The 25,732-nt window shown below is 46.5% G+C and overlaps 1 protein-coding gene and 1 long non-coding RNA gene across 7 annotated transcripts in view; both read right to left on the minus strand.

Moving 5' to 3' along the window:
• The window catches only part of LOC146197185 (homeobox protein cut-like), a 725,401-nt gene that overhangs the window by 308,202 nt on the left and 391,467 nt on the right, over positions 1-25,732 (minus strand). The window lies entirely within an intron of this gene.
• Positions 21,364-24,335, minus strand: LOC146197186 (uncharacterized). The gene is made up of 2 exons (XR_014705661.1): positions 24,222-24,335; positions 21,364-21,475 (listed from the first exon to the last, which is right to left on the minus strand). It is a non-coding gene; the product is annotated as an uncharacterized LOC146197186 (long non-coding RNA).

Below are 25,732 nucleotides of genomic sequence, written 5' to 3' on the forward strand. Positions count from 1 at the left end.
GAGTAGACTGCTAAATAAAACGAACTTAAATCTTTGCGGCTGAAATCGGTTTTATACGGTACCTCAGTTTACGAGGGGAACATGGGGCTGTAGGCTGCCAGACTTGACCGTGACCCCAAATGCGCCGCGCGCGTGTAGAGAAAACCGTCTACTCTTTAGTAAAGTTGGCATCTACAGAAAGCTTCGGGTGGCGCAGAAAGAATGGAGGAGCACGAGTATAGGGTAATAGCAATAGCCGAGGCGATCAAGAATGTTTTCGTAAATACGCCGGCCACACCCATCAGATACGCGCTCGAGATACGTGCTTTTAAAGTGGTTAGGAAGCTTCTCTTCGTGTTCATTATGCGGCGATGAGCTGCAGGCGAACCACGGAAGCGAAACCCGAAAGCTCAAGAGTCAAGAAGTACAAGCACCAAGGTGTCTGTTGACTTCTTTCCCGCGCTGATTGTCTGTTTTTGTGTTCGAGGAAAAAAAAAAAAGAAAGAAAAAAGGTCAGATGAGTTTTGTTGGAACTCGGAAGGACCTAAGGCGCAAACGTCTTATTACGTCGACGGAACCCATCTCCGTGGCTCGGATACCAAAGTGAGCCTTCAAGGGACGCGAATGTCTCAACATCGGGGGCCACTTTTCTCGCGCACGAATGCCATACAGCGTACAGCATACATATATGAACGTCGAAATGTATGTATGCACAGCCCATTTACGTTTTGAACTTTTCACGAATAGCGTGCAGCGGCATTTGCGCTTCAGGAAGTCTCTTGCACGAACGCTTCCTTGGAAGTCGAAAGACATCCGCATAAAGGGATCAAGCCAAGAAAGTCGTTGAAGAATTCGATTGCGTCCACTATGCTTGAAACAACTGATCGAATTAGGTATGTCAACTGATAGAAGAAGCCTAAAGTACTGCTATCCAAATCTCAACCTCACGGAATGAAGATGACGCCAGCTATATTGGGTCGATCAAAATCGGCATCATCCTGACGTCATTCCTGCGCGCAACACAGCACGAACTGTAGTGCACCTGGCTGCATTACTGCAGCAGAATTTTATACACAGCTAAGCACGCATGGTGTTGTTACGGCTTTGTATCCCCCACTACGTGACCTCCGTTCTATGTTTCTATGTTCTAGTGAAAAACGCCGTATGAGTCACAATAACCTCATACAAATTCTCATACTAAACTCATTCATCATATGAGCAATATGGGAGAATTAATGATATTATACAATTGAAACGATTCTCGGAGGCTTGTGGATCAACCAATTGAGAACCAAGGACGAGAGACGCACTCTGCAAAATGCATTTTGACTGCCGCTCCCAAAAGCAGAAGCCATTTTCGGAAAAAATCCCCCTATCAACAAAAGAAAAGTTTAGCTATGCAGGAGTCCAACGGAAGTCACTATTTCGCCGCCGTATAGGCGTAAGAACCTCGCTTCGTCGACATCCCCAGCCAGCTCGACACATCCACCATGCAGCCAAAAGTGCATGTCGATATGCGTTATGCAGGCCGAAGGAGCTGCACCTGAACAAAAACGAGCAGCAGCAATATGAATATAGGCGGATGGAAAGGGTCGCAAATGAGATCATCTCCTGGCTCGCCCGCTACAACGCTCGCTTCTGGCGCGACGCCCGGCGAAGATTCCATCGACGCGGAAATACTGTTAGCATGATTACCCGGCGAGACGCGATGAATAAGTTAGCCCCGCCATCGGCGCGAGTGCTGCCCCAAGCCTTGGAGGGGAAACATGCAGCGACGCGTGCAAAACAACAGAAGAGAGAACCACAGCTATTGTAAAAAAAAAAAAAAAAAATGCGCGGAGTCGCGGAGGGGAGGGCGTTAGGTGGGAAAAGCAGCTTTCAGCATGCAAGTGCTGATGCCCGAGGCATAACACATAGATTGAAAGTGTACATCCGCTGCTTGAGGTCACATTCTTCATACATCCGCTACAGGAGGTCGATCTTTTCGGCGCTTGTGGGCAGTCACCACTAATATTCGACATTGTATTTGCACTTTTGGTTCAGGCATTCGATGGCGAACAGCCCACTGCCGTAGCCGAACTCATTTTTATTCATATATATGGCCATATATACCTCTTTATATGCATCCTCACGCGCTTATTCAATTAAATCCGTATTTAAAAATTGTATGCCCAATTCTAAGAATTATCAGGGTTACTATACATTGGTAAATTAGCAGACTTCATTGCTAGTAAATTAAACCATAGATTAGAAAACTAATTCTTCCAAGCCGTATAACCCCACAATTGCAACACCGTGCTACGAGCACATTTCCTCACTTGATGTAAGTTCTGGTAGGTGTTCGATGTGCTGAATAACAATTTCTTATTTACGAATATGTTCTTTTCCTCCCTGTACCGTCAATCACTGAATATTCTCCATTGTTCTCAATTAACTATTGTTGCAAGTAAGGTCGCTAGTTCTCTCCGCCGTAATTAAACGCCTAAGTGGCTTCACGGAAATAAACGCTGCAGTGACGCACGAAGCCTATACTAGGACGCACGTGCTTGTAACGTCAAAACTTGAGTTGCTACTAAATAGCGAACCCTATTAGGACCATCTGAGTGCGCAGCTCCAAAAGTGCGGAGACAATCAAGGAAATATACAAACCAAACACATTTACGCCTTCAATCTAACAAATCAAACACATTTAGGCGTGCAGCAAGCAATCCTTCCTCAAATTCGAAAGTGGTCGAGAGCAACCCGGTATCCAGAACAAAAGTGGTAGCCGAAAAAGAACCGGAGCGACAAACGGTGATCGAGCACCAGGAACAAGACAGAAACAGGCGGCTGACAAGGGGCAATAAAATCCAAGCCGCGGCGGGAACACAAGAGACATGCGGGGAAAGGAATCAACAGGTGCACCGGATTCGTCTCAATCTCGCCGCCGCCACCCAAGCGAAGTTCGGAAAACGTACGGGAGAATTGAGGGGGGGGGGGGGGGGGGGGGGGCAGCAACAGTCTTGCCTTTCTCCTTCTCCGGGGCCACTTGAGGCGCGAGAGGCTCTCGCAAATCCGGCCGCCCTCGTCTGTGTGTGAGCGCGCGTGCACATGTTCCTTGCTCGACCGAGCGTGTAAGGGAGAATTGATCCGCTCCATCCAGTCTCAGACCGCGACCGATCGAAGAAGATCCGCTGCTGCTCCCGGCACCCTCCCGAGAGGCCGTTTTTCTTCCTGCTCCTCCCGCTGGCTTCAAGTTGGCTTCTTTTACTTTATTTTTTTTTTTTATCACTTCTGACACTTTTTTCACATTCTCGCTTTGCCGTCCTCTTTGTTTCCTCTTCATTTTCAAGCCTGCCCCTCTCCCGTCTTGCCAAGGCTCGCCTCGTTCATCAGATTTCATGTATTTCCGCTCCGGAATTTTGTTTGATCTTACTTTGCAGCGTTTATAACCCACTCTTGCCGTCTTTTTTTTCTCTCTCTCTCTCTCTCTCTCTTGCCTGCCTGCCTGGTCTGAAATCTCGTTTGAATAATCTTGTTTTGCTCGTTTTTTTTTTCTTCGTGGGCTCGCAGCGCTCGATGCACTTACGCTTCGCTTTGCGAGCAATTTCGGCCATCTATTATCCCTGACTTCGATAACATATTTCTTTTTATGTTTAGTTTTTCTGCCAGTTGTCCGTCGGCTCTCTCAATTAATGTCGCGGGAAAGGACTGTCAGGCGTACGCTCGGCGACGTATATGCTAAGTGACGATCACTTTGGCCGAATGGCTGCATTCCGTTGGTCACACGGTGCTGCTACGTAAGGTTCTTATGATGTCCCCACCTATGCACGTTTGAGGCTACGCACTCACTGTGCAGTTAAGTGAGAAAAGGCGGTAAGAGCCTCCATTTTCTACGGGATTACAGTACAGAGACAGCAGTGTAGTTAAACGAACGTTGGCGCAAAAATCATATCAAAGGCTTTCGTAATGCCAAACATCAGAATGAAAGTTGGACGTTCGGATTTTTGGCATTACAAAGCATCTGGAATGATTATGCGTTAACGTTCGTTTTTCTTAACTAAATTGCGTGGAAGCTTTCATTCGTTGCTTGTCAACTTGCAGGTTTTGCAACCAGACGCGGATAAAAATAACTGTCACAACATGAACAACTCTAGACTTTTTCGGCAATTGTTTTTCGAAAGCTTTACAGATATTGTCATCGCTATAACCCCCCAATCACGTTAAACTGTACAATGACTACACACCAGAGCAGCTGTGCACGTGCATCCTCGACTATAAAGGCGTTAAATAAATGCGCAGCTAGCTTCGAAAACTCGGAGATAGCTCTATTCCTGCAACAGAAGGGCTAATTGTGTTTTCTAGAAAAATTAAAACAAAGAATAAATAGAGGGAAATGAAGTAAGTGACCAGTTCCGTCCGTGGGAAACGGCCAGTTTATAACGTGGAACAGGGCAAGATGGAGCTAACAATAAGGTTTGGTTTGGTTTTGGAGTTTAGAGGAGGCCCAAAGTGACTCAGGCTATTAAAGACGCCATAGTGAAGGGTTGGGGAAATTTCGGCCACCCGGGGTTCTTTAACGTGCACTGGCAACGCATAGGACAAGGGCACCTAGCTTTTTGCCTCCACGGAAAAGCGGCACGTATCCTTGGGCACAGTAGTCGAGTGCCCTAACCGCTGCGCCTCCCCGGCGGGGTCTAATAATAAGGACCAGTTCAGTGAGATGGAGCTAAATATTAGGAACGGGTTAGCGTCTTGACAGTTTCATCTTACTAAGCTTCGTGACCCCACGGCACGGATCAACCCGTTGGCAAGGCCGCTGGGGAGGCCTGTAGTGGGGCATGAGGGAGACCTGGGGTTCGAAACGCAGGCGCCGATAGATATCCAGTGCTTTTTAAAGGGCACAAACATTGCCCTGGCCTGGTGCTCCGATTCTCTGCGGTAAAAATGCCAATGAGAAAAACTGGCCTTTGATCAAATCTTGTGCAAACCAAAACACTTTGCGGCACGGCGCTCTTATGGCTAAATCCACCTCTGCGTCATAAAGCTCATAATCATCAATATCATCAACATCACTACCAACCAATCAACTACCTAATCACGACTTGTTGATTATAAAGCTACTAGAAGTTCGTCGCAATGATTTAAGGAAATAAAACATTGACATTTCTTGCGGTGATAAATTTAAGGAAGACGAAACATGCACAAAGCAGGCGCTAAGTTTGCCTTGCTAAATATTTAAACATCACTTGTTCTACAATTGCAGTGTCAATCTCCCGTGCGTGTTACCACGTTTCATTTTATATTTCACTTATTTCCCGTTTTGTTTCCTTTCCTCTACGCCTCAAATCACTTTTTTTTTTCTTTTTTATGAAAGTACACTTCAAAAATTTTCTTTGCTGCCCAATTCTTGGCCGATCCCCCTCTGTGGGTATGTGCCATACATAAGTTATTTGATCAACAACAACACTTGCGCTATAGTGACAGGGCCGATACCGCTGACCTGAGCGCTTGGCGGGAGGCCCGAAGGCCCCAAGAGACAACTGGCGCGCGAGGAGACATCAGCGCAGAAAAGTTCAGTGGGCGAAGGCGTCGTATCGCGGGCTCTCTCGACTTCCGCAGCCGCCACAGCTGCTTCGCTCGCCCGCGAGTCGGGAGATCGCGCACCGGATGACACGAAGGCTACCGCCTCCCCAGTGCTTATTCTTCTTCTTCCTGCCGCTTTGTTCGTCCTCCGCCTCGCGGCACACAGGCAAGGCCATCCGAAATCGACCTGGCCCCTAAATGCGCGCGAAAAGAGCGTGGGCGGAATCGGCAATCGATTCAGACTGCGTACCCTTAACCGTGCCTCTAACGACCGCTTCGCTCCTGCGCACACTTGCGTTTTGTTCGCTCTGACTTGCTTTCTTTAGGTGCCTTTCGTCTTTAATTCGTTTTTTTTTTTTTTTTCTTTTTGGTTCCCGTCTCGTGACAAAGGGTAGACGAAAGCATCCGCTTCCTTGCGCCTCCGCATCTCCCTTTTGTTGATGTCTTCAGTCCGACAGTGACTGGATTGGCTCGTCTTCGTGCCTGCGTGTGTACAGCTGTCACAGAGGGTAGCGCGCCCCCGTGCTCGGAACAAAGGGTGCGTAACGGGCACGATGCATCGCTTTTTGAACGCTGACCTTGAAGAGGAAGCCGCGCGCGATGAGGGATCGCGTATCCCGAGCTGGGCCTCTCGCTGTACGCGCTCACTGCGTGATCGGCCGATCCTTATAATGACGCTGCCCCACATTCTTAAGCACTGCCCTAAACCGTCCACTTGGTCAGACATGGAAGGGCATGGGGATTCACTTTTGGTGGGAGCGAAGTTTCAAAATGCAACGTTGACGCCGCGTTTGCCGACATATTTGATTGCGAATTTAGCTTTAGCTGTGAGACATCCATAAATGTCGCCAGTGTTTGTTCAAGACCCATAAAATCAAATAGGTCGAAGACAAAATTAGTTGTGGTTTAGCTGTGGTTAACCCTAGTTGAGTTGCGAAAGCAACGGCGGAAGCTTCTTTTGCCTGCTACATTATTCCCCCATCACGCCCTATCAGTGTGCTACATTATTGAGGAGACTTAAGCTCATTCTTTAAGATTATGACGCGAGAGTGTAAGCTACCAGCCCACACATAAAGTCAGGCTTCAACCAAGCCGTATACGGACGGGCCCGCGTGTCGTAGGGGTAACGAGAATGCAAACGGTTCTGGCAGGCTGATTGTGATATCACCCTCCCATATGAAAGGAGCGACCCGTGTTGGCAGCTCCTGCCCGTGGCATAGGGGTAAGGTGAATTCAAATGTCATGACAGGCTGATATTTTTATAAGGAGACCGTAGCTACGCCTCTTCACGGCGTATAGCCACCCGAGGCCTCGCTTTGGCTGTCGTAGTATTGTTTTCGCAATATAATTAGAAGACACTTAAGCTCCCTCCATTTAAGGGTATCACATATGAGAGCGTTAATGGCTCCAGCCTGCAGTTCCCATTGAAGATGCTCGCTCGCGTATGCATCCATTTTGCAACTTGCTTATTCCACAACCCCTTATTGTATGCGTTTATTACCTGACACCTATTAATTAGCCTACAGGCTCGACCTACCAGTGTGTGTGCGAAAGGCCGCCCTAGATAAGCCCCGCTTCAAGAAAGCCGTATGAACGCGCCCGCGTGGCCTACAGTGGTAGCGTGTCGAACTCTGGACCCAAAAGTCTCGGGTTAGATTCCCATTCACCTTATATATCCATCATAAAGCAGCTGCACCAGTTTGCGGCTCCAGCCAACTCGGCTGTCACGTGGTCTCGTGACGTCATACAACCCACTGCCAACCAACCAGCAGCTGCCAGAACAATGCTCGTGACATCTCGTCGACAACGCCGGACTTTCTGGACAGCGTGGGGCCTTTAACGCTGTGAAGTAAAAATCTGCCTCGCAAAGGCTGCCCCATATTAACAAGAACACCTGCAGTGTAATGCTTACACGCACCTTTCGAGGGCAATTTGGGAATTTGGAACATCAGCGTATACAAGGCTCCATGGGCTCGACAAGCACGGCAATTTAAAAGTACGTTGATTGGAAAGTACTGCTATAAAGCTTACATATATATTGCTTCCGCGAGATCAATGTGACGCCAGGAAGGACCCTGTGCGCTTATCGCTTTGCAATACGTTCGCAATGCCACTGACACGGAAGTAGACGCAGAAAGTGTTACTTATTGCTACTGGCTATAGCAGTGCCTTCAGGGCATCAGCATGCATGCATCGAGTACGCAACAAGCCCCTTCCAATAACTAATCCCGATACTGCGCGACTGTAAACAATGTCTTGCAGAATGCGTATAGCTGTCCCCAGTTTTCGAAGTCTTCGAATGTCCGTCTTCTCAAAAGCAAGAGCCGGCTTCGCCAAAACGGCGAGTGAGAAGAGGTTTGAAAAGAAAGCCTTCGGATGTGCGACTGCGGTGAACTGAGGCTCCCGGCAGCAAGCAGGGTACATTCGGCGCCAGGCGGCTATAACGAGTCTCCAAGCAGCCAGCATCGAGGCCCATCTGAGCGCATCGCCGTCGGCGGCGAAGTGGCCCTGACATGGATACTCGATCGAGCGCTCGAGTCGCCCACGCGACCGCGGCACAATATCGCCGCCGCCAAAGCCGCGTGCCCAGATGTACGATGGGCAAACGAGCATCGGAAGACGCGCCGCCGGATGGGAGCTGCTCCCACGCTCGTCTGGTGCTGCGCTGAGAAAGCGCAGGATAAACAACACGACGCGGCTGCAGGCGCGATGAAAGCGTCGTCATTTGCACTATGAAGTCATGCAGATCCCACTTAGAGGAGTAAGCGAGAGAGAGAGAGAGAGAGAGAGAGAGAGAGAGAGAGAGAGAGAGAGAGAGAGAGAGAGAGAGAGAGAGAGAGAGAGAGAGAGAAACATACAAAGCTAGTGGTGGTAAATAAAAATTAGAGAACTCTGATCTCCGCTTAATTAAAGGCCCTCGAAAAGCAATTTACTAAATTTTCTTGCAACATAGCGCTAAACAGACAGAGACACAGTGAGACAAACGGGACAGCGAGCGCCCGTCCCGTGTGTCTCGCTGTGTCCCTGTCTGTTTAGCGCTATGTTGCAAGAAAACCATCACCAACTCGCCCAAGCTTCCATCCTGGCCGTTGGCTAAAACCAGGAAACGCGCACGAGCAATAGGTATTTCATCAGTTCTCTCCGCAACGCAATAATTTCAAGCTAACTTTCTTAGCACCGAACATATCGGCGATCGAAAATGATGCTGCTCTTCTTCCTCCTTCACTCAGCTGGATTTCTCGCATAAGAATATTACCCCAAAGAACCTTTTAGTGACCCTTTAATGGCGCGAAGTAATAACGGCTGTGCACCCCTGGGGTGCTTCCTCATTGAGAAATCGACATAGACGCGCAATTTTCACTAGAACGAGGAGGCGCTATCTCTTTTGTCAACGACGTGTCTGGTCTCGGAGTTCCAGTTGCCGCCGCATGCCGGCGGCACATGTTTCCGCCGGCACGTTTCTGAATCGTCCTTGAAAGCGCCCTCTCAAACTAGGCTATGTAAGGCGACGGCTTTTCGGCACATGATCCCTGTACACTCTTGTTTAACATGCTGGGCTTATAACGCCCTGAGATTAAACATAGTTATACGAAAGACGACGTAGCGGGGGCTCCGCGTTAACTTCCATTACATATTGATCTCTAACGCGCACTGACATTGTACGTCACACGAGCGTCTTTTGCACTTCGTCTCCACCGCATTGCTGCTGTTGTGGCCGGGATTATCTTCCCGGAGTCTTCAGCTCAGCAAACGAACGCCGAAGCTCTAAAGAGCAGATATGTAATGTGGTGCAAGGTCGGGAGGTTGGCCAGAATAACGTGTCTGATATTTTAGGCAAGGAAAAAAATGAACAGAAGGAAATGAGGGTGGGAGTAGAGAGCGTGCGTGCTAACACAATGAGTACAGTAAAAAAAAATTATTGATGTAAAATCAATTACAGTTTCTCACACCTTAGCGAAGATCGAATTTACACGCCTGTGCAATGTATACACTCCTCTCTTACAGAGTTTTTGCGTAACGCAGGCCTGAACTTCAGGTGGCTGTGTGTGTGAAGGCCGTGTGTGAGTGTGCAAAAGCATATGGAGGTTTTTGGGGAAAAAATATTTTGAACAACAACGTTAGCGCAAGTGTACGCAAGTCCAGTCAGATCTTATCGTCGAATTTTCCGGTACACTGCCACGAACTTGTCACCTCCTCCAATCTGTACAGCTCCTCTAACCACTGCCCGGAGTGTAGCATTATCATTTTCTGGTTGGTCATAGTACAGGAATATAGCGCATATAAGGCTTAATTAAGAGTTAATTTGCGAACAGGCGTCACTATAGGCGTCCGACGATGCGAGTAGTTGCCTGAAAGTTTTGCTTCACTTACACTGAGGTAAGACCGCGGTGACAATGACATGTACATAAACGACGACTGTTTACCGCGCGTATCACTATCGCCCGCGATGAACTTCTTTGTTTTCGGCAAGAGTCCTCCAGGTAATAGCGAGAGTCCTCCAGATAATGGCCTGACCAATGAAGTCAAGGCCTGCCTTTCCTTCTGTACCTGCCATCCCTACCGCGTGGCAGCACTGCGGAACAAAAGAAGATGCAGTCACGTCACATGCATACTGCTATTACCTAAAGCAGTATCAAAGGTGTCTCAGTTTGACTCTTTCAGAGACGCCTTATGATCAAAGGCTGCAAAATTCGTGCGGGCAAACACAGCACCCGCTGGCGCCAGTGCCAACAAAAGTTTCGCACCAGCAGCATGTAAATCAGAGCAAAGACGCAACCACAAGCTCGGGACGCCCCGGCAATGCGCAGCACAGCCTTGGCCTACAGCTCGAAAAAAAAAAAATAGAAAGGGAACGCCCTGCCTCAAATAAAACACCTTCGCCTGCAGCCTCCGTCGGGCGTAAAAAAATTTATCGGATCCGAAGATTCACTCGAGAAGCCGCTTCGTGCGAAAGCTTGAAAGGCAAAATGTGGTGGAAGGGGGCAAGCAGCATATCGGTCCGCAAACTCGTGCTCGCACCGCTCCGGACGCGAGCGAAAGGGGCCGCGCGGCACGCCTGCTGGAGGCATGGCAGCAAGAAGCGTGCCTACCACAGGTCAAAGGTGAGGGCGCGGCCTCGACGCGACCGTCTGTTTACAAGGCCCACCGAGAGGTGCCGCTGCCAAAGGGAGCGAGAGGCAGGGGAGGGACGCCTCGCGGCATGTGCAAGAAGCGGCGGCGTGTGCCGCCGACAACGCATGTGCGCCCCGGGTCGTCCATCAGCGGCTGGAATGCCGACGCCATCGCGGCGATGCGCGATCTGGCAGCGGCCGTGCCGATCACGTATACCTCGGCTTCTTTTTCCCGGAAGCCGGCTACACGCCTAGGCTCTTCTCCCCCGATCCGCCGCCCGAGAGGCGCCAGGCCAGTGAGCACGTCCTCTGTGCGCACCACTGTTGGCCTCAGCCGGAGTCCATCGGGTACGTTATTAGTCCTCAGCCGGGAGAAGTCGCCACCAGAGGGCGCAACCATCGCGGCATGCGGCGTTTGCCTTGTACGCAGGAAACAACAAATTGCCAGACTCTTCAGGTTGGCATCCACACCTGAATCCGCGGCACCTGGCAAAAAGAAGACTCCGTCAGATATTCTATGTGGCATGGACAAATTCCTCATCAAAACGCGCAGCTAAATTAAATCTTTTGCGACCTTCGTTGAGCAAGGCGGCAGCGGTATTTCGTTAGTGCCCTTCAGTGATATATATATATATATATATATATATATATATATATATATATATATATATATATATATATATATATAGTCTGCTTTTTGAGGTTAACACAGAGCTGCTATGTAGCGGCTGTTCTGTTTATCCCATAGTCCTCGTCCTTCTGTCGTTCCAATATGGAAGCAAAAATTCAGGGGCCCTTTCACTAAAGTGCTTCAAGGCGGAAGCCTTTCCTGGCGCACTGTTAGGCATTAACTTCGAGACTGTTTGTGCTTTATTTGGCTGTATACTTTTCTACCCCTACACAGCGCGTTCCGATCCCCTAAAGCGTTATTAAAGACGTGTGCCGTTCGACAGTAAGTAAGACGTAATTGCTGGCAACCCAAAGTTCCAATTCTGTAAGCGTAAGCTTTCAGTCATTGCCTATAGCCAATTGCCTAATTAGCACAAACACACTAATGAGCTAATTAGTGTATCGTACTTCAGTCAGTTACCAGTAAAGGCATACTTATCAGTAAACCTTAGTTCCTGTTCATCAAGCGCAAACTTGCGATAATTGCCCAATCAGTACTTCTACTATTCTAATTAGCTAATTAGTGTAATTGACTATCACCTCGCTCAATTGTAAGTACACCCTCGCTTAGCTACGTCCACATTTAGAAAACTAAATGATTAATTAATATATTTGGGTTATCTGGCCTAATTGGTTTATTAGCTAATTAACTAAATTCGGTTCCCCTTACCTGGAGCATCACTATATACCATCCCTTTAATTTGTTGCATGGTTACTAGCCAAATACAATTAGCCCCGTTTGAAATATGAACGCTGTGACGTCACGACCAAGTCGACCAATTGAAAAGCGTGACATTTCTGTCGACAACGCCTGCTTTTAACGATGAGGCATTAAAGGCCTTAATACATTTTGGCAGTGGCCAGTCCGATCCCTCGCTACACCGTGCCGAGCAGCTATTGAACTCGCTGGGTAGGAGAACGGATCTAGTAACACATGTTTGTTTTTTGCCATCTTGAAGTGAATAATAATCTTTTGGCGAGCAAAGATTCTTATAGGGCAACAATTTTAAAGTAATGTAATTCTTGGCGAGCTCGATTAGACTGTTGAAAAGCAACGCTAGAGGCACGTCAATATAGATTTTCAAATAATAGTTCATATGAAAAAGATAAAAAGAAAAGATGAGGTACTTCAGTATTCTCCACTAACAGGTTAAATGTGTAATATCTCAGTCAAACGAAAGCGAGTGAAAACAGGCTGTAACTGAAAGCAGAATTCAAGGACAAACTGTTTATCATGTGGATGGGAATCCTTGCACGGCTCAGGAATAATCGACAGACGACGACCGTGCTGGAGAAAGTGGCAAACACTGAACATAGCGACACAGCACATGCAGTCTCTGCCAGCAAAAAGCGACACTCAAGAGTGGGAACGATGTGTCGTCTCTTTTTCTGCAGCGACCACTTCAGTTGCGGGCGACACAAACGAAACGCAAGCAGTAAATTACAGATGCGGTCAATAACTCGCCCCTATAGATCTGTGTACAACGCGATGACTTTCGTGGCAAATCATGTCAGGTGACAGCTCGACGGAATTTTCCCGCCTATACTGTATTGCCTCCCGCGGCAAACACTGTCCCGGCATGTACGTCTCCCACGCGCTGCGCTGGGCAGCTGCGCAACCAGCGGGCATCCGCCGCCGGTAGAGTTCGACACTATAGTGGCGGCGGGGACCGCCGCCGCCGTTTCGCTTTGTGAGCACCGCCGAAGTGTTTGCATTCGCGGCTGGCTGCGTGCATATATGCGCGCGAGCCCGGGTCGTAAAGATATCGAAGTCCCAGTGTACACCGGCGACGCCGCCGGCAAGAACGAACGCGGCAAGGCGCGGCCCGGTCGGCCGCAAAAAGGGCAGCCGTGCAAAGCGCCCGCCCCGACAGTTGCGTGCAGTACCTGCACAGAGCGTTCTATAAACCGTGCCTCTACCCAACAGGGTTCACTAAGACATTGTGTCCCTTTGGATGACCAACAGAGCCTTCATAAGTCTGAAGCCACCCGAACGTTAAGGAGTGACTTAACAGCCGCAGTCCTCCTGATTTGCTGCTCTTGCCGCACTACAGGCAAAGTCGCGGGACTTATAAGGACCGTTCTCAGGCGCTTGCACTCAGTCGCGCTGCACCCCATTAACGGGACGTGGACTCGGCAGGGGAGAGCCGCTGTGCGAGCACGGGGCAGTCCGACGTCGCATGGCGTATAACAATGCTTTCGTTCTGCCAAGGAGAAATTTACGCGCCCTTCGGCCACAGCGCAAACAGCATGGTCGCCGCTCTCGGAGAGGCCCACCGAGGTTCTCCGGTAATGTACCAACTGTGCGCGGAGAAAGATGTACGTGCTTGTCCGTCCCGAGCATCCATCCTGCTGGTCCTGACGTATGAGCACTGGTCGCGCGGTTTCACGGCACGTGACCACGTCTAACCAAACCTAACCATACGCGCACACATACAGCCACTCGGTGACGTGCACGGTGCGCTGTGGGTCCTCGGTATCCGACCACTTCCGCGTCCAAGACACAGTTTGCCAGTCCCGTCGTGCAAAAGACGAAGCAAAGATAGTGCTAAATAAAGAACTCCTACACATCTGTACCAGCCAAAGCAGACTAATCAGTAACATGAATAAAAAAAAAAAAAAAAAGGCGGGGGGGGGGGGGGGTTGTTTCATATGAACCATTTTTCGCAGTTTTTAACTGAAAAGGTGAAAAGTGGGGTTCACCATTATTCTCCTATATACCTGGTGAGGAAGAGAGGCGGGGGGGGGGGGGGGGGGGGGGAGCAACCGCCACTACTACGCCGCATCACACCTTCCCTTCCTAAACTCTGCTCCATGGGTACCAGCGCTTTCGGCAGCTGCGCAGTGCGCAGTGACGCTCGGTATATATTACTAAACCTTGTGCACATCTGTATTAGTTGGAGACCCAAACTCAACTCCCCACACGAAACGCTTGCGCTGCGTGACATGCAGACTCCACACAAAAATGAAATGCTCCCACGGAACACTTCATTGCACATCGATAGACGAGGCCACATCACCAATTACCGCTTTTTCACCGTAGATAGAGTGAATATTCTTACCACATGTTCCCTCCCATCACACTTCAGGGCTACGCTCCTCCTAAGCGTTTCTACTGCTTCCAACCGCCCGTTTAGGCTCGGACCGCTTCGCCTTGAGCCATTAGGCGCCATTTGGCGAAGCCGTATATAACCCTCTCTCCCGCCTGCCCTCCCCTCCTTCTTGTTTCTATCAATGCAACGGCACTTTTCTTCTCAACGCAGCAAAGAGCCTCCCCAGAAAAAGAAAGAAAAAGAAACAAGAACGCGGTCGATATGCTATAGCTTGATAGGGTGGCTTTTGTGCTTCTATAGTTTCGGCGTCCCGCGGCCTAATTGAACCGAGGCTGGCGGGCTAAAAAGTGGCCAGAGGAGAACGGAAGGCGCGGCCTTTACGAGAAGATAGCGGGAAGGCCGAAACCCTTTAAATATAAATAAAAGAGAAGTTAAAAAGTAGAAGTCTGCGGCTCGAGAGGCGAAGCCCCAAACTCGAAAAGTGGTCGCGGTTGTAGAAAGCGGTGCTGCGTGTTGGGGGCGAACCGCACCGCGGACCTGCGAGGTTTCATTTATCACGCTGGTCCGTGAGAGGAGAGAGGGATGCCGCATTGCAGCCCACGGTCGGGGCTTCGGCCAGAAACTCGGCTGTCAAAGTTGTAAATTTTCCGGGGACCAGCGAATGGCGCGCACAGCACAAAATTTAAATTTTTATTTCTCGAATTATTGGAAGTGCGCCCGACTTTTACCGTGGCGTCGCTGATATATATTTCAAAAGCACTGCCACCATGGTTTTGCGATACAGTAATAAAGAACAAAAAAAGACGCTCCCGGGGTCCAGAGCATAAGGTCTTCGTTAGCAGGCCTCTGTTATATGTTAACTATACCATACTAAAAATGAACTGCTATAGACAATATACTACTACATTTATATACAACAAATATGTCGTGAATTTTAAGTAAACACTATTTCATGCTCTAGTTCTCTATTTCATGCTCTAACATCGAACTCAACACAGGGCAGTATCATCATTCTCGACACTTTATTCATCAGGTTTGTATATATAATGTAATAATGCGTAACATGACAGATATTAACATCGAATTTCTCATCTGCTACATTATCCACTCAGTACCAGCAATACCGCTCCCAAGAAATTGGTCTTGTGTTCGAGCCCAGCCCAACCTGGTAACAACTAGTCTTCATTTTGCGTCAATAAAGATGTTTTTACAACATTTCCCGCGTCTAGAGAGCAATGAGAGGCCATTCTGTGCAGCGATATGACCCACAAGACGAGGGAAGACTGGTGAACAAGGCTGAAGCTGCGCTGAAGGCCAATGGACTGCCGGGCTAGGAGGTCCACCCATCACGGCTCTAAAATAGCCTTTTAGAACTTAATAGAGTTTTATCCATCCATTCCCAGATAACGAACAGTTTTCGCTGACTGATTCTGTGTATTTTTGCTTTTCTTTTTGTCGAATCCCCCAAAATGGAGAACGAAGAACGGACTTTAACCAGGAACCACTATTGGCACTGTTGGAGTTGGCAGAAGGGCTGCGCCGGTGAGGCAGTGGTCCTTGGTCTGTTTCACCGTTTTCCATTATGGGAGATTTGCCGAAAACATTACTACATGATGACTTTGTTGAGTATGAACAGCTATGACAAGCCTATAGTTCAGATTATTTGATTTAATTTTATTCTTGATATATGACTACGTTCGGACGTATTCATATATCATGAATAAAATTAAATTTTCTAGGAAATTTCTAGAGAAAGTAAACAATATGGGCGTTTAGGCTGCACTAAAGAAAGTATTGCTGCCACATTGGTGTGATGTTAGAAATACAACGCAAGAAATGCGATTCAATGGTTTATTTTTAACTAAACCACTAGTTAAACTCCATAAAAAGTTACGTAGGACTAGAAATGTTTTTATGTATGCAACTTAGTTTTATCAAGCTCAGCAAAAAGACACTGATCAAATCTTAATCAGAAAGGATGCGGCCAATTTTCATCTGCACCAGAAAATAAACTTCAAATCAGAAATACCTCTTGAGAATGAGGTCGAAATTCACTGACTTTAAATAAAAATCATCATACATTTTTGTACGGTATTAGTAGTATAGTAGCAGCGGTTGTAGTAGTGCTAGTGGTAGTAGTTAGTAGTAGCAACGGTAGAGGTAGTGCAAGTGGTAGTTGTATATAGTAGCAATAGAAGGTAGTGATGGAGGTAGTAGTAGTAGTGGTGGTGGTGATAGCAGTATAGTACTATAGTGGTGGTAGTGATAGTAGTATAGTAGTAATAGTGGTGGTAGTGGTATCAGTAGTAGAAGTATAGTAGTGGTAGTGTAGTGGTAATATTATAGCAGTAGTATTGTAGTGTAGTGGTATTAGTAGTAGCAGTATAGTAGTGGTAGAGGTATCAGTAGTAGTAGTAGTAGTAGTAGTAGTAGTAGTAGTAGTAGTAGTAGTAGTAGTAGTAGTAGTAGTAGTAGTAGTAGTAGTAGACATTAATGAGTGAGAGTAGAAATAAACGGAAGCACCGATTTCTTTAAATCCACATAAAACAGCTAAATTCCAGTGCAGTCTAACTTTATTTCCCACCGGGTCCAGCACACAACTGCTTACACCCTCAGTTCTCGTCCATGCAAACGAAGCCGCTGCCAGTGACTCGAAGGAATCGAGCCCGCGCTGAAGAGTTGAACCACAACTACCGCCGAGTCACCGTTTAGCGTCCTGTCGCGCCTCGGTTGTGGATGTCAAGGCTCCGTTCGCTGGCCGCGACGGCCAGGGAGATTCCGCTATGTACCCTGCGGGCAAGCAGCACAGTACTCGACGGACGCTCTCGACGGCCTCCCTGTCGGCAACGCTTCTGCTTATATAGGCCGGGAAACAGTTGCCACTGAACTGTCCAGTCCGAAGGCAGCAGTTGGCGGCGGCCCAAGGTGTGCAATATTATAGCCAATGCGCTGGTCTCCCGCTTCGAATCGGCCGCGGCGAGAGGTGAAGTGGGACGCCGGCGGCAAGCACTGGCGCCAGTCGGTCTCGGAATTGTTCAGACTTCTCCGGCGCTGAGGCTTCTCCACAGTGCACCGCTGCCATGTGGCGTTGCCCCGGAGCTTGCCAAGGGGCGTCAGGCGCTCAGGAGCCGCACGAACCTCAATCAGCTGGAAGCCAGATCGTTACAGCCCTTTTCATTGCCCGACAAAAAACACCTTTCTCGCAGAAATAGTTGCTTTTCCCATCCACATCACTGTCTCCTGTACTTGCTTTTTGCTCCGTGTAATAAAAGTCTACAAAGGCCTAAGAGCTATGAGTATAGACCACAGTGTTTGTGCATAGAATACACTATGGCAAGAATATGTGTCCATTCAAGTGACACGTGGATAACGTAGTCAATAGGATCGGTGCTACCCTTTGGTTCAACAAACTCTGCTTAATGGCAAGCCTGTTGCACGGCTCATCACATTCGCTGTCTTTTCCAGCAAACAGAAGATCGGAAGACTGAAGCACGCGTATACAGTCTGCGAGCGTCATTTATCTCTGACTGAACGCTGAATGGTTTTTACAGTACTGCAGCTGGGTGTGGTAACAGAACTTAACCAAACGACTAACAAAAAAAAAGATAAAAAAGTAACTGTGAACTGCGGACTCAGGACATTTCACCTTGCTCATCCAGTGTCTAAGCGTGCAAAAATAGGCGATCAAAAATAAAAAAAAAATGCACGCAGTGTGTTTTCAGCATAATGCATTTTACAATTTTACAACCTGCGCGCACGAATGAACAGCACCTAAAGGTCAACTTCGTTTGACCTCCAAAATACATGACGTACGCGGAAAATTGGAAAAATCCCGCTGAGCCAATCAAACCCATTTGTGAAGACTAATAACGCAAAAGTAAATAAAATATATGAGCATTGCCGGTCTCATGTGCCGCTATTACATTTAATCTTTTTACCCTTCTGTTTCGAGAAGCGAACAACCTGCTGTGAGAAAAAACGAGCAAATGGTAGCGTCTGTGTGAAATAATTATATAGTTCACAAAGAGATAAAAATAGATGACTCTTCCTGTTTTTCTGACCGAAGATCAGATCGAAACAACCGTTCGTGGCGCACACTGCTGCAGTGAAGGGGGTGTTTGCTGTTCGTTATCTTGCGTTTAATACAACTATTTGTCTCACCGGGCTGCGGGCATTGTTAAATTAACCACCTGTATCGGTTCATTCGCTGTGCCTCCACAGTGAAGGCAAGGGTAAAACCGCAGCTGCTGCTGCTGCTGCTGCGAATGATGCCGACTCCGTTAAACCACCCACTGAGGCACCCCATAGTGCTGTTTATCTATTTGCTTGTTCAGTTCGAGGATATTTGACGCATATTAGCTGTCTAGGGAAAACACACCGCCATGGCGTCCAATGCAATTGCGCCCACAACACTTGCCAATACTTGCGCGAACGGGTTATAACCATGTGGGCCCAAAGGTCGACGACACGACAGATGTGTAAAATATATATATATATGACAGGTGGTTACGTATACGCCTTTCCGAAACAAATGTGCTACAAAGTATCGAACCGAATGATAAACAAGCGGCTGCGCAAACGAGCAACAAATACGTGCCGTACACGTGTACGCACAAGCGAGCACTTCAAGCACTTCAAAAAGAGGTTAGTGTTTATTCCGTGCGGATTACGGGTGGGCTATCAGCTGTGTTTCACTGATATCCACGCGATGAAAGTAGGAGAAGAAATGGCTCCCAACAACAGGCGGCGCACTGTGTCCAACGTGCGAACTGCACTTGCCCTGGGATAGCTACGTGTAGAACTCAACATGCAGGAAAACGCCCCCCCCCCCCCCCCCCCACACACACACGCACACGCACAAATTAGAAGAGTTCAACGTTGCTGAACCGAATATTGAGCGAAAGCAATAGCTGCGGGTGACCGAGCATTCTTCTAATTCTTCTAAGTTCCCCAGCCCACACATAAAGCCCCGATTCAACTAAGCCGTATGAATGTGCCTTAGTGGCCTAGAGGGGTAACGAAATGCAAAGGTCCTGGCAGGCTGATTCTAACATAAGCGTCCCGTATGAAACGAGAGCCCCTCTTTAACCAAGCCGTATGAACGTGCCTTATTGGGCTCTAGGAGTAACGTGAATGTCAGGGTCCTGGCAGGCTGATTCTGACATAACCGTCCCATGTGAAACGAGAGACCCAAGTTGGCAGCTCCTGCCAACTTGGGGTCGTCTACGGGGGTCGTATAAAGGTCAAAGGTCAATGGTGGTAACCGCCGTTCCACGCTGAAGGCTCAAACTGCGAGCAGTATTGCTTTCGCAATAAAACTTACTCCCCAGTCTAATCAGGCTCTTCCATGGGCTGCAGTGTTGATATGTCGTTGCTGTCAGAAAAGTGGTCGCAATTGAAGATTAGGAAAGAGACGGGACACAACAGCGGCAGCACAGGAGTCTTCGCAACCCAAAGGGAAAGAAGGGGCCGTGGGGGTGGAAAGTTTATCTATATAACATCATCTAAAACGTTTGCCGCTGCGTTAACGCTCGCTAAGCATCTACATCAGCGTGTCGTGCACGCCACTTGGCGCCCACGTTTTCGGCGATAGATTGCACGATGGGCGGCTTCTTTTGCATCCCGTCTATATACGTATACCGTTCTTTCATCGGCGTCGCGGGAAACGGGTGGGCGCATCGCAACGCGCGTGAATGTCGTTTCGCGTGAGAACGGGTCGGCCGGGCTATGACTAGCCCGGCCTGCTCGCGGAGGATTATTACCGTAGCCTGTGCCACCGGCAAAATCGACGACATCATTCACGGAGCGAAATAGGCGTGCGCCGCGGAGCGCCGCCAGAGCCCGAAGTCCGATTCGGCCACGTCATCGTCGTCATCAGCGGACGACCGGAAGCCAGACCGTCGCCGATTGTTTAGCGCACGCGAGGCCGCGGCAGAATAACCCTCTCTCCACGCCCACCAAGGCATACCAAGGCGGGAGCTATGACACCAAGCGCAGAGATCAGTGCGGTGCTGCCATGTCATTCATGCCATACCCAAGGAATTCACACCCCGTGTATTCTGTTACCTTTTCAGACGTTTTAATAAACGCATTAGTGCTCCATTAGGTGCCACTTGGAATTGTCAAGAGTCATGCACTGTGCTTTCATGTGGTCATATTCCAAGAATCGTGACGCAATATATGGCCGCTTTGCAGATCCCCAATGTAAGATGGTTTCTCTGTCTAATGGCTTGCTTCAGTCGGCGATCCGTACACTCTAAAAAAAAAAGGTGTGATCTTAGTCTTTTTGGGGGGTAAACTGCTTGTCGCTGAGCTAACACCTTTTTGGGGTAAGGTTACGCTGTGTCTTGGAAGACTAAGTATTTATACCATTGCAAGTAGTGTAACATTACGCTTCTGGTAGCATAAACTTGCACCTTCACAAGCAGTGTAACTGTATTCTACCTAGGCATAACGTTGCACCTTTCATAAAGGCCTATGTTTTAGTCTGTCGATGGCATAAGCATACCCTTGCATCAAAGGTGCAAGTTTGCACCTTGACAACGTAAACTTATCCTGTATGTACAGGTGCAAAGTTACCATTTTAGAGTATACATTTATATTACGACAAAGAGCGCAAAGTTTTGCACCTTTATGGTGCAAGCTTATACCACCAGGAGAAGGATAACGTTACCCTCCAAGCAGTTTAAAGTAATGCCATATTACATAGGGTATCTAAGCATCATCTTGTGGTATATATATGCTATCCACACAAGAGTACTATACCAATCTGCATCGTAAACTTGGTCACTGGAAGCAGGAATAAAGCTAACCAATACATTTCAAGATTTTCTGGAAGGAAAGATTATGTTGAAACATTGCAATATCTTTGTGTCGTCTGGAGTGTGACAGTGAGCAATGTTTCAGGTGAGGTAGGCTGTGTCATGTTGTGTTCAAGCCGTAAGTTATGTTGCAGAGTGAACAAAAAGAATTTACAGAACAATCGGTTAAGATAACATACCATGGTGTTTATTTCACCTCATTATACACCGAAGTTGCAGCAAGGGACTGGATAATCTTCTCCGCACAGTCAGGGCAGGGATGTACCACGTATTTGACCTGCATAGAAAAGAGAACTTGTAATCGGTTACTCACGAAGAAAGTCTCACAAAACATGCTTATGGAGTAATTAATTCACATATAAAAATAACACTGCACAAAGGGCAAGTAAAAAGGAAGACAGATGGAAATAGTGCACCAGTACAGGCTTCCAAGTGTTTATATAATGAGAATTGTGAACTCACACAATATATAGATCAATGAAAATTCTCCAAATCTGAGCTTTACCCGTGCCACTAACACACACATAGACAACTAGCACATTGCAATCTCAGAAAAAATTGACAATATGCTCAATAAGACACAATATACAATGAGACATTCTTGTTAGGAGCAGGGTCAAGCCATAGGCATCACTGATGTTGGACTACCCAGAGGGTCATTTAAAGAAATATGAATGAAAACATATTGATAAAATAGAAGCTAGCCTAATAAAGGCAAAAGATGTGATTTAAAAAACCCCTCCCTATACTCGTTCATATGTGCAGTTCTTTTTTTTATCATTAGCTTTTTATGTTAAGCTTTGTTTTATCACCTTCACTTTCACCTTTGTTGTTTGCTGGTTTCCACTCCAACACCCAAACATTATAGTTTGCTTTCACACCTGACCATACCAGTGGTCTTGTTTCTAGTCACTATGGTCTCACCCTCCTAGAAAACACTGTCTCTGGTCCTTCATGACATTATCTTATGTTGCCTATAGTGTTAATGTTTTCCTGAGACTACACTGTCTTTAGTCATCTGATCATCCATCACAAGTGACAACTGCAAATCTCTTCTTTTTTTTTTGGGGGGGGGGGAGGGATGGGGGGAGAGATGGGGGAGGTTCTTTTGTTCTTGCATTCGTTGTCATTTCTCATGAATATAACGAATGAAGCTTGTTCCTGCAGGGGTATGTCTAAGACCATTCTATTGTTTCTGCCTTTAGTGCAGTTTACATTCCTGGAAAAAGGCATGAATATACCACAGAGGCTATGCCTTATAAAATGCGGGATACCACTTCTGAAAGATGGAACATTTCATGCTAAACGAGCAATGATAGCAAGGCACATCCAAAGCACCTTCTGCACATGTGCATTACTGCAGTGATGTCACAGATGCAGAATTGTGTAAAGCATGGCAATAAAATGCAACTTTTACATAAGTTCATTGCTAGTTTCACACCACACATCAGCTTATGCCGATGCCAAAAACTTCTTGAGACTGCCGTTTCACTTCAAAACTACATTATCTTGCTCAGGAGGCAAAAAACAATACACTTCTATACCCCTATAATTCCTTGAACAAACCACAAAGCTTGAGATTCTATGTATTGCTGCTTCATGTAATGCTCGCAGCACATGCAGCAGGAATAAAACTTCTCATAAACTGCAATTTGCCAGAACTGTCAACTGCTTATCTCTTTAGATACCTAACTAATGAAATTGTAAATGCTGACCAATATTATACAAGAATGATTATTAAAAAGTGTTTACAACAAATTTCTCGAAGATTATGTTCTTTACCTTTACAGATTGCAAATCATAAACTATGAAGAGACACCCGTGCAGTCTCTGCCGGTGGGTTGTGCAGCAATGTGGACTTTGGGTACCTGGCACAGCTTCAGGATTAGACTTAATTATCTATTCTTTTTGTTTATAAGAGGCAATATGAAAACTGCAAAATTGAAGGCTATTAATGAGTGAGCCTAGGCCTAAAACTCTCCTAATCATCTATGTGGTCTAACATAATGAGCATCAAAAATATTCCTTTAAAAGCTTTGTAAGTTGGTTTTTCCACATTACATAACTAAAAAAGGGTGTTGCTGACATTTCTTATTCAGATAATATAGACATATTTTGTGTTTTTGATGATGCAGAAGAAGCTAACATGATTCTGGCAACAATACCAACTGCAGCAACATTTTTTACATGCAATGTGGGAAAGCAAGACAATAGTTTTCAAATATGCCTTTCCTTGTTCAATATTCTGAACTACATTGCTCTTTCAGAAAATTTAAGAACTGGGCTCACCTATAATATTGGGGACCCTCATTTCTGGTATATAATACTGCCCTAAAGTTAAAATGCAAAAGTTAAGTCAATTTTGGTTGATTAGCCATTCAACCATTATCCTCTACCACAGACATGTCCACTGTGCTGCACAATCCAGTTCTAATTGTACTGCAAATTTCATTTCATTCATTCTCCCTTTATAGGCCCATAGACATGACATAAGGGGTGGGGGCATATATATATATTATATATTTGTTAAATGGTAGTGGTGGAACACAAGGAAAATATGCTGAGTACAAATGGCACAAAACAATATAAAGAACGCAAAAGAAACAATAAAGCTGAAAGTGCTAAAATACCGTCCATTACATATCACCTGCAGTACTTCATTTTTAGTTTCATTCTATTGTGGACATATCTAGCAACATAAGAGCATGTGAGTTGTTGAAAATTACACCCATCAGAGAACATAACCTTACTGCTGAGAACCAAGTGCAAACAATTTAAATATTAGGTTTTGAAGAAAAAAAGAAAAGAGGCATACATTAACAGCTCACTCAATAAAAAGAAGTCAACATGTTCAGATCGATTACATACTGAAAAAATTCCTCCCTTGCTAACTTGCATTGAAGCACTGAATGGTTCCAAAATCAATGTAATGGCCTCCTCAGCATAGAAAAATATGCTCTTTGATAGACATAAAGCAACAATGAACAGACCACAATGCCACAGCTATGTCGAAAAATACATACCACACAAATCTTGCCGTAAGTAGTCGTCCAGCGCTGAAGAAAGCAGGTTGATCTTTAGAAGCAGGAGTAACAGCACTTCTACACCGTATTCCTCCTACTGGCAGGTACGCTGCAGCAAAGGTATCATTCATAACATTAGCATGATACTCGTAACCAGTACATACATAACTATAGTACAAAAAATAATGGCACCACACATGCCAAAACAATGACTCATATATTTTGACAATGAGCTTAAAAGCTACAACTCCTGTTCCTAGATATATCTGTAACAATATCTGCCACCTCTTTACAGTCGAAATAACTGCTTAAGTAAACTAGAATAGCAGATTTATGACAAACTGCTAGCACAATGACAATACGCATTAACTTCAATGAGGGAATGTCTCAGTACCAGTGAATTGTAGTAATGAGTATAACACAATGTCTGACAACAGAAACTACAGAAGGAAAAGAATGTGTTGTTATTGGTCAGGCATAGCCTCCTTTCTATGGGTCAGGAGGCTGAAAAGTTCAGAATGAAAATAGCTGAGTAGAAACTATAGCAAATCCCCAAATGAAAAATATTAGTGATATAAAAATTTTCCTTAGCTCGCTAACGAAAATTAGCACATTTAATCAAAATAGCTGTTTGGGCCAGTTGGTTCATACATACACCCTAAAAGACCAGCGAAAAAAAAGAAAACAGGTACAAAGGAACACAAAACGTATTTCAGTGCCCGTCCTGTCATTTTTTGTTCCTTTGTCCCCGTAATTATTTTTTTTTTGCGCTGGTCTTTTTATGTACCGATTACAATAAGAAAGTCAGTCTTAAAGCAGAGAAGGGGTGACACATGGTTTGCTTCAATGCTGAAGACATCTGATCACCAGCTAACCCAGATTTTTCACTTGTTAAGTGATTTGATCCAGTCCAATATTTATTATCACTTCTTAACATAAGTGATCAGCAAGTTAAATAACACCATTTACTCGCACACGCCCTCAAACACAATGAAACTCAATTGATAAGTCACTGTCTGGGCGTGCGCCATATTGCACGGCATGAGCGAAAATGGCAACACGCAAGGAGACACACACATGGCACGCGACATAAATATTCTCCGACGAGAATCCCAAGCAGTATACATTGAGGCAGATGTCAGTGATCAGCAATATGTGCCACAAAAGCGCGCGTGTCAATTTAAACGCCCCTTTCTGTACGGAAACAATGCTTTGGACTTACCAGCACGGATAGCAGAGACCTGTTTCAAATTCTTTGAAGAAACGACAGTCTACGTTCTTGCGCAGACGAGACGAAGGACTTGAGCCTGCAGCGAAAAAAAAAAAAGCGCGAGAAATGTCTTTCCTGCACATTGCGTCACTGCGACAGTATACATGTACACGAATCGGCTCGGTCCCACCTCTGGTCTCGACGCCATCAGCTCAAAACTGCGGGTTAAAAGAACCGTAAACTTAACCCATCACCCTGCATGCTCTCCCGCATTTATGGCAACGTTCCCGTAAAGCAGCAA

Source organism: Amblyomma maculatum, chromosome 3 (genome assembly GCF_055883805.1).
Source record: "Amblyomma maculatum isolate TAMU_Amacu chromosome 3, ASM5588380v1, whole genome shotgun sequence".
Lineage (NCBI taxonomy): Eukaryota > Metazoa > Arthropoda > Arachnida > Ixodida > Ixodidae > Amblyomma > Amblyomma maculatum.